The sequence below is a fragment of the Gekko japonicus genome, unplaced genomic scaffold (assembly GCF_001447785.1).
Source record: "Gekko japonicus isolate JY-2015 unplaced genomic scaffold, Gekko_japonicus_V1.1 scaffold1836, whole genome shotgun sequence".
Classification (NCBI taxonomy): Eukaryota; Metazoa; Chordata; class Lepidosauria; order Squamata; family Gekkonidae; genus Gekko; species Gekko japonicus.
Genome location: NW_015167108.1, coordinates 75,881 through 85,365, shown reverse-complemented (window position 1 = coordinate 85,365; position 9,485 = coordinate 75,881).

Sequence of the window (9,485 nt, the reverse complement as noted above, 5' to 3'; positions counted from 1 at the left end):
GGCCGAATCACCGCTCCCACTGGGACTCGCTGTACTCCCTTGTTTTTGCAGGTTCCACCCCCCCCCCCGAACAGCGAACAAAATTAACCGGCAACCTACAACCGAGCACTGGAGTCTATATGTGCTGTTGAACGTTTGTACATTAAATTTACACAGCGCAGGATTGCTCATGCGCACGACGACGGAAGCTTGGGGGGGGGGAATCGTGAGAAGGACGTTCAGACGACCTACTCGTGATCATTGCAAGAGATGGCTGTCCAGATTGGTGAAATCATGAATTCATAGCACAAATATCCAGAAAGTACTTAAGAACATAAGAGACACCAATGTTGGATCAGGCCAAAGGCCCATCCAGTCCAACACTCTGTGTCACACAGTGACCAGAAATACCAGGTGCCATCAGGAGGTCCACCAGTGGGGCCAGGACATTAGAAGCCCTCCCACTGTTGACCCCCCCCAGCACCAAGAAGACAGAGCATCATTTGCCCCAGAGCCCCTATCTATTTAAGTGTGCGGACTCTAATCTGGGAGAACCGGGTTTGATTCCCCACTCCTCCACTTGCACCTGCTGATGTGACCTTGGGTCAGTCACAAGCTCTGGCACAGCTGTCCTTGAAAAAGAACAGTTTGTGTCAGAGCTCTCTCAGCCCCACCCACCTCACAGGGTGTCTGTTGTGGAGAGGGGAAGGGAAAGGAGTTTGTAAGCTGCTCTGAGACTCCAAGTGAAGGGCGGGGAATAAATCCAATCTCTTCTCTTCTTCTTTGGGTGAAGAAGGACTTCCTTTTATCCGTTCTAACCCGACCTCGCCGCAATTTCATTGAGTGCCCATGAGTTCTTGTATTGTGACCGAGCAGTGGACCAAGTACTGATCCCTGCAGTACCCCACTGCTTACTTGATTTTCCAGGTGTAGGAAAACTCGCTAGGGAACCGGGAGGATTGCGTGAGTGAGCCCACTTCAGTGCGGGAGACGGATGTGGGCGTCTGATCAGCAGTTTTAAATGCGAGAGGGAACAGCGGTGAAACCTGATCAAAATGACCATGGCCAAAGACTCAGATCTCCATTCCTACTGGTACCTGATGGAGCTATGAACACATGAAGCTGCCTTGTACTGAATCGGACCATTGGTCCATCAAGGTCGGTATTGTCTACTCAGATGGGCAGCGGCTCTCCAGGGTCTCCAGATGAGGTCTTTCCCATCACCTCCTGCCTGGTAGATTTAACTGGAGATGCCGGGGATTGAACCCGGGGCCTTCTGCATGCCAAGCAGAGGCTCTGCCACTGAGCCACAGCCCTTTTTTACAGCTCTCCAGGGTCTCAGGCAGAGGTCTTCCCCATCACCTCCTGCCTGGTCCTTTTAACTGGAGATGCCGGGGATTGAACCCGAGGCTTTCTGCATGCCAAGCAGAGGCTCTGCCACTGAGCCACAGCCCCTTTACAGCTCTCCAGGGACTCAGGTGGAGTTCTTTCCCATCTCCTCCTGCCTGGTCCTTTTTAACTGGAGATGCTGCCGGGGATTGAACCTGGGACCTCCTGCATGCCAAGCAGAGGCTCTGCTGCTGAGCCACAGCCCCTTTACAGCTCTCCAGGGACTCAGGTGGAGGTCTTTCCCATCACCTCCTGCCTGGTCCTTTTTAACTGGAGATGCTGCTGGGGATTGAACCTGGGACCTCCTGCATGCCAAGCAGAGGCTCTGCCACTGGCAGTAGGTTTGTATGGCACTTGGCAAGCCGCACACATCAAGGTGGAGGGGCTGCAGTGGCCTTGGTGGATTGTCCAGAAGCTGGACAGGGGCCGTGGCTTGTGGGCCGTGGCTCGAGCACATATTTGCTGGAGTAAGGAGACTCAGCATGCCTGAACATTGCTCGAGACGTGCATCTGTGTTATCTTCTTAATGAAAGGGATGCCTCCTCTCTTTGTCTAACCTGGGAGCTTCTCTCTGACTCCTTTTCCCCTTCCTGTGGCCTTTGCATTCTTTCTTTTCCCCCCCATGGTCCTGCAAGGAACAGGACGCAGCTACAGGTCTCTGTGGTAGAAGCCATGCCATCTTTTCGGCACATTCGTTGTTGTTGTTCATGTTAAGTCGCTTACTTAACAAAGAGTCCGAGTGTGATTTCAGCAAAAGATCAGCTTTATTCAGCAACTCGTGACTCAACTCCAAACAGATCAACATGAATAGCCAGAAGAGCTTTTACATTACAGTTGTCCTGCTTTTAAACTCTCCCGGCTAATGTAGCCATGCCTACTGTACATTTACCAACCAATAAGGTTGCATGCATAAGGACCAATCACGGACATTCCCACTCAGGGAGCTTGCTGATAGTGATTGGTTAGGTGCTTCCTGGGCTAGCAATGTGATTGGATGTATTTGGATCCTAGCCCAGGACGAAGCTTAACATAGCATTTCAATTAGATGTTTTCATCACACATTATGCATTCAATGGCAGCTTATTGAATACATTATAGTTCAGTTGCACAGTCGAGTCCGACATTTCGTGACCCCATGGACCACATCACGCCAGGCCCTCCTGTCTTCCGTTGTGCTCCGGAGTTTGCTTAATTTCATGTTCATTGCATCGATAACACTGTCTAACCATCTCATCCTTTGCCATCCCCTTCTTCTTTGACCTTCTATCTTTCCCAGCATCCAGGGTCTTCTCCAGCGAGTGCTCCCTTCTCATTGGGTGGCCAATTGCATAGAATCCCCCTGGTTCCCGAGCTTCACACACACACAGCCTTTTTTGGGGAATGCAGCCAGTTTGGTGTAGTGGTGAAATGCGCGGACTCTAATCTGGGAGAACTGGGTTTGATTCCCCGCTCCTCCACTTGCAGCTGCTGGATGACCTTGGGCAAGCCGTAATTCTGGCAGAGCTGTCCTTGAAAAGCTGTTTCGGTCAGAGCTCTCTCAGCTTTACCTACCTCACAGGGCGTCTGTTGTGGGGAGGGGAAGGAAAAGGAGTTTGTAAGCTGCTCGGAGACTCCTCTGGGTAGTGAAGGGCGGGGTATAAATCCAATCTCTTCTTCTTCTCTCAGAGCTTTCCTCTCAAGGGCATTTCTTAAGAGAGCTCTCTCAGCCCCACCTGCCTCACAGGGTGTCTGTTGTGGGGAGGGGAAGGGGAAGGAGTTTGTCAGCCGCTCTGAGACTCCTTTGGGTAGTGAAGAACATAACATAAGAACATAAGAGATGCCAATGTTGGATCAGGCCAAAGGCCCATCCAGTCCAACACTCTGTATCCCACAGAGGCCAGAAATACCAGTGACATCAGGAGGTCCAGCAGCGGGGCCAGGACATTAGAAGCCCTCCCACTGTTGACCCCCCCCTAAGCACCAAGATGACAGAGCATCACTTGCCCCAGAGCCCCTAGCTATACCTTGTGGCTAAGAGCCACTGATGGACCTCTGCTCCATATGCTTATCTAATTCCCTTTTGAAGCCGTCCATGCCTGTAGCTGCCACCATTTCCTGAAGGGCGGGGTATAAACCCAATCTCTTCTTTTTCTTCTTCTCTCAGAGCTCTCTCAGCCCTGCCTACCTCACAGGGTGTCTGTTGTGGGGAGGGGAAGGGAAAGGAGTTTGTCAGCCGCTCTGAGACTCCTCTGGGTAGTGAAGGGCCATGGGGTATAAATCCAATCTCTTCTCTTCCCTCTCTCACAGTGTGAGAGCCCTGCAGGTGGCACTGCTGCTTTTCAGATGGCGGAACGTTTGCTCGGCCTCCTTCCCCCCTTTCCTGCCAAACCAAAGGCACGCCGGTGTGCTAGCAAGGGAGCTGTTTTCAGCACTGGTGGAGGGAGCACTGGCCCATACATGACTGGACCTCAGAGTAGGTTTTTAAGCCGTCTTTCGGAGGCCGGCCTCTTCAATTAGTGCCTTCACCCATTATCATTAATGTCTGTGTGAGAAGGAGGTTTCTTTGTATCTGGAAGCAGAAAAGGGCCCATCCAACGTGGAACACTTTCCCCTTGTTCCAGAGGTAGACTTAGCCCCATGACTGCACATTGCTGGGGGGGAGGGGGATTTTTAGCTGGGCTAGGGTTGCCAGCCTCCAGGTGGGGCCTGGAGATCTCCCACTTTTAGAACTGGTTGCCAGACAACAGAGATCTTTTACCCTGGAAGAAACGGCTGCTTTGGAGGGGGGGCTCTGTGGCATTATTCCCAGCTGAGGTCCGTCTCCTCCCAAATCTTGCCCTCCTAAGTTTGCCAGCACCGGGTTGGGAAATTCCTGGCGATTTAGGGGTTGGGTGGGGTTTGGGGATGGGAGGGATTTCATCAGTGGACTATAATGCCATAGAGTCTGCCTTTCAAAGCAGCTGTCTTCCCCAGGTGAACAGATCTCTGCCTCCTGGGGGCCAGTCCTAATCCCAGGAGACCTCCAGCCTCCGCCTGGAGATTGGCAATCCCATGTCCTTCTTAGACTCCACCCCCTAAATCTTTAAGGACATTCCCAACCAGTGTTCCCTCTAAGCTGAGTTAGTGTGAGCCCGCCCGTTCGCGGGGAGGGCGGGGTATAAATGTAATAAAATAAATAAATAAAATAATTTTAGCCTCCGGCTCACACATTTTTGCTTTGGCTCAGGAAGGAGGGCTCCAGAGCAAACTGATTTATGCAGTAGCCACATCGCTTGCCCTCGAATTTAACGCCAGTAGCTCACAAAGTAGAATTTTTGCTCACAGGACTCCACAGCTTAGAGGAAGCGTTGTTCCCAACCCAGAGAGAGCTGAGATGGTACTAGCCACATTTGGTGTAGTGGTTTAGGAGCACGGACTCTAATCTAGGAGAATCGGGTTTGATCCCCCACTTCTCCACATGTAGCTGCTGGCATGACCTTGGGTTGGTCACAAGTTCTTTCAGAGGTGTTATCTCAAGGGCAGTCCTTGAGAGAGCTCTCTCAGCCCCACCTACCTCACAGGCTGTCAGTTGTGGGGAGGGGAAGGGAAAGGAGCTTGTAAGCCGCTCTAAGACTCCCTCAGGTAGTGAATGGCGGGGTATAGATCCAATCTCTTCCTCCTCCTCCTCCTAGAAGGAAAGTCTATTCAGTGCTTACACTCTGGGAGGAAATGTATAAGGACCTTAATGCAAACTGCAAGCACTACTTGCTTGCTTCCAAATTTAGCTCCTTCCCCTGATATTCCAAAGCCACACTCCTCCAGAGTGGCAGACAATTTCATCCTAGTATTCTGGGATCATTGGGACTGGGACTTCAAGGGCCATCAGGAAAGGGCTTGGGACCCTGGGACCACTTCAGCACCAAGACCCAAAGAGTGATGAGCACATGGAATTCACTGCCACAGGAGGTGGTGGCAGCTACAAGCATGGATGGCTCCAAGAGGGAATTGGATAAACATATGGAGCAGAGGTCCATCCGTGGCTATGAGCCACAAGGTATAGACAGGAACTCTCAGGCTGGGGCAAGGGATGCTCTGTCTTCTTGGTGCTTGGGGGGGGGGCAACAGTGGGAGGTGGCTTCCAGCGTCCTGGCCCCACTGCTGGACCTCCTGATGGCCCCTGGTGTTTTTGGCCACTGTGTGACACAGAGTGTTGGACTGGAGCGGCCACTGGCCTGATCCTGCACTGTTGCTTCTCTTATGTTCTTATGAGAAATATTTGGAGTGGAGGTCCATCAGTGGCTATTAGCCACAAGATATAGATAAGAACTCTCAGGCTGGGGCAAGTGATGCTCTGCATTCTTGGTGCTTTTGGGGTGGGGGCAAGAGTGGGAGGGCTCCTAGTGTCCTGGCCTCACTCATGGACCTCCTGATGGCACCTGGTATCTTTGGCCACTGTGTGACACAGAGTGTTGGACTGGATGGGCCACTGGCCTGATCCAACAATGGCTTCTCTATTATGTTCTTCGGTCTGGGGCAAGGGATGCTCTGTCTTCTTGGTGCTTGGGGGGGGGCACAGTGGGAGGGCTTCTGGTGTCCTGGCCCCACTGCTGGACCTCCTGATGGCCCCTGGTGTTTTTGGCCACTGTGTGACACAGAGTGTTGGACTGGATGGGCCACTGGCCTGATCCAACAATGGCTTCTCTATTATGTTCTTCGGTCTGGGGCAAGGGATGCTCTGTCTTCTTGGTGCTTGGGGGGGGGCACAGTGGGAGGGCTTCTGGTGTCCTGGCCCCACTGCTGGACCTCCTGATGGCCCCTGGTATTTCTGGCCACTGTGTGACTCAGAGTGTTGGACTGGGTGGGCCTTTGGCCTGATCCAGCATTGGGGCTTCTCTCTTGTGTTCTTAAAAGAGGAAGGCCCAGCCTGAGATGGACGGACTCAGTCAAGGAAGCCATAAAGGCCTTCCATTGGCAAGACCTGAGCAAGGCTGTAAGTGACAGCACATTTTGGAGGTTATTCATTCATGGGGTCACCATAATTTGAAATCGACTTGATGGCACTCAGCACACACACAGAGAGAGATATGTTGCACTAGGGGAAATAGGCAAGGTAGGTTTTTTTAAAACAATTAACAATTAAATTAAAAATGAATGTTGTCGAAGGATTTCACGGCCGGAGTTCATCCGTTGTTGCAGATTTTCCGGGTTGTCTGGCTGTGGTCTTGGCATCGTAGGACCTGACATTTTGCCAGCAGCTGTGACTGGCATCCTCAGAGGTATAACACAGAAAGACGGAGTCCTCTCTGTGTCAAGGTGAGAAGAAAAATGGCAGGCAGGTAATTTAGATCTACTCAGGAAGGTGGGGTAGGGCTGAGTCATTATCTTGTAGGAGTTCCCCAGGCTGCGAACATGCTAATAGAGGAGCTTTCCTGAGGAGGTTCATTTGCATATGGATGGGCTGTTGAAATTCTAATCTTATCTGTAGTGTTGTTGTAAGATGTAGAGCATTTTGTGTTGTTTCAGGACAGGAAACCATGCCCTATTTATTTTTAAACTCGCTTCTTTCCTGTTGAAGTTGTGTTTATGTTTATGAATTTCAATGGCTTCTCTGTGTAATCTGACATGGTAACTGGATGTGTTGTCCAGCCTTTCAGTGTCTTGGAATAAGACACTGTGTCCTGTTTGAGTTAGGCTATGTTCAGCCACTGCTCATTTTTCCGGTTGGCCAAGTCTGCAGTGTCTTCCATGTTCTTCTATTCTTATCTGGATGCTGCGCTGTGTGGTCCTGATGTAAACCTGTCCACAGCTGCAAGGTATGCAGTATACTCCTGCACAGGGGTCATTTCATAGAAAAAGAGGTGCAGGAGCTCATTAGCATAACTCATTAGCATAACTTATTTGCATATGCCACACCCCCTGACATCACCGGAAGTGTGTCAGAAGGCAACACCCACCGCTCAGGCTCCACTGGACTGTTTTGGATTGCTAGCTATTGAGGGGGAGGGGAACATGCAGATCTGTCCTCGCAGAGGAGGGAGAGCTTGTACCTGAATAAAACGTGGTCTTAAAGGTGCCACTGGACTGTTTTGGACCAGGGGGCTGGGGGGAGCTCTGCAACTTACCTGGTTGCTTCTTGCTCTGACTGAGGGCTGCTGGCAGCAGGGGGTGGGGCTTGTTGCATGTGCCCGCCCCCTGTACTCTTTACTGCCGGAGCTCTGCTCCGGCAGGAAATGACCCCTGCTCCTGCAGAAGTGAGGGAGTCTCTTCTGTCTTTTGCCGATCGTCGCATCTGTTGTATTTTTGTGGTGGGGCTGAATACTGTTTGTAGGTTGTGTTTTTTCATAAGTTTTCCCACTGATCAGTGATTTCTTTGATACATGGCAAAACCACTTTTCCTGTGGGGGATTGTTTTTCCTCCGTTGTTTGTTTTTCCTTTGGTTTAATCACTCTTCTGATTTCATTCTTGGAGTAGCCATTTGCTTGAAGTGCCCAGTTCAGATGACTTAGTTCATCGCTGAGAAAGTGCAGTTCACATTGGTAGACCGTGCAAGACGGGTATGAGATCTCCATTTCCCCTTAATTGTGCCTTTTAAACAAGGAGGTAGAAATCACTTCAAAGAAAGAAAGAAGACGTGAAGAGCCAACTTCCCGTCATAGTGAGCAAGAACACAAAGAAAGAACTACGGGAACAACTTTGCTTCAGCAGAAAAAATGTGACTCACGGCGCAATCTAGGAGACGTTACGACATTCTAAGGCTTAGACGGAAGAATTCTGTGTAGGATTGCACTGCTAAGAGTGCAGAGGAAAGAGGGCCGGTGGCCAGAGGTGACTCTGCAGACAGAGTGCAGAAATACATACACAAGAGAAGCCTTTATTGGCCTATACATGTAGATAAAAGGTAAAGGTTCCCTTGCTCGAAGGCCAGTCGAATCTGACTCTAGGGTTTATTTTATTTATTTATACTTTTGGCTTATATACCGCCCTGACCCCGAAGGTTCCGGGCGGCGACGAGAGCAGACGTGAACGGCAGCAGCTGAACACTGAACGCTATCCTAACAGTTAAAATTTGAACAGACCAACGTTCATAAAGTGACTTTCTGGAGGAGATTCACTAGCAAGAAGCCTTCTTTGTGCCCAGAGGGGTTTGGCACACCCATTTGGAACAACAAAGGTGCTTTGAAGCAAAGACTGTTTAGGACACCTGACGCAAGCCGGGTGGAGAGACGCGCCTACAGAGCCAGCAGAACCAACCGAGTCAACAACCTTTAACAAAACGAAGGAAGCCTACAACCCGAAGCTAAGTACTTTTCAAAATTTAAAATAAAACTAGTGAACAATAGGAGAGATAAAATAACTGGGTATTTAAATGGTGGAGCTCAATGACTCAGGGAAATAGGGGTGAAATATCACTTTAAAGCAGCCATTTCTGTTGTCCCAACCACGGAAACTGTTAAAGGAAAAGAGCTTTACAAACCTTAAAATAGCTGTGAAAAGTAGAGTAGGTAAAAGAAAGCCCCTTGACCATTGTATTTTTTCTTGGTTTTGATCCACGGCAGGGAGCTGTGAAGCTGCGGAGACGAGGACGGTGATCCGAGTGATCCTGAGGCCTGAGACGCCAGCTGACGGAGTGGAGCGGAGACGAGTCAGACGCGGTGGGACCCAAAGCCGGATCGGGGTGCGGAGCGGAGGACCGATCGGAGCGTGCCAGATCGAGGTGCAGATCGGAGGAGTAATCGGTGTGGGCCGAACGGGCGCCGGGAGAGAGAGCGGAGGGTGGCGGAGCGGTCGGCGTGTACCTGTGCGTTTGGGCGGGGCCGGAGAAGGACGTCAGACAAGCCGGAGCCGAGTCGATCCGGAAAGGAACGAGGCGGCAAAGGAGAGACTGAGCGAGCTCTCCCGAACAGCCGAAGAGCCGAAGAGCCGAAGAGCTGAAGACTGAAAGATCCGAACGGCGGAAAGAGCCGGATTTGAAGACATTTAAATACGTTTAATATGTTTAAAGAGACAGGATGTAAAGAGACGCTTAAAGAGACAGGACGATTAAAACCAATAACTGTGCCCTAACAGGGATAGTGCATTAAGTAACAACGTATAAAGCATACAAAGAATAGAATAATTTGAAGTGACATAACTAATTTATATAAAACCATCCTGAGAG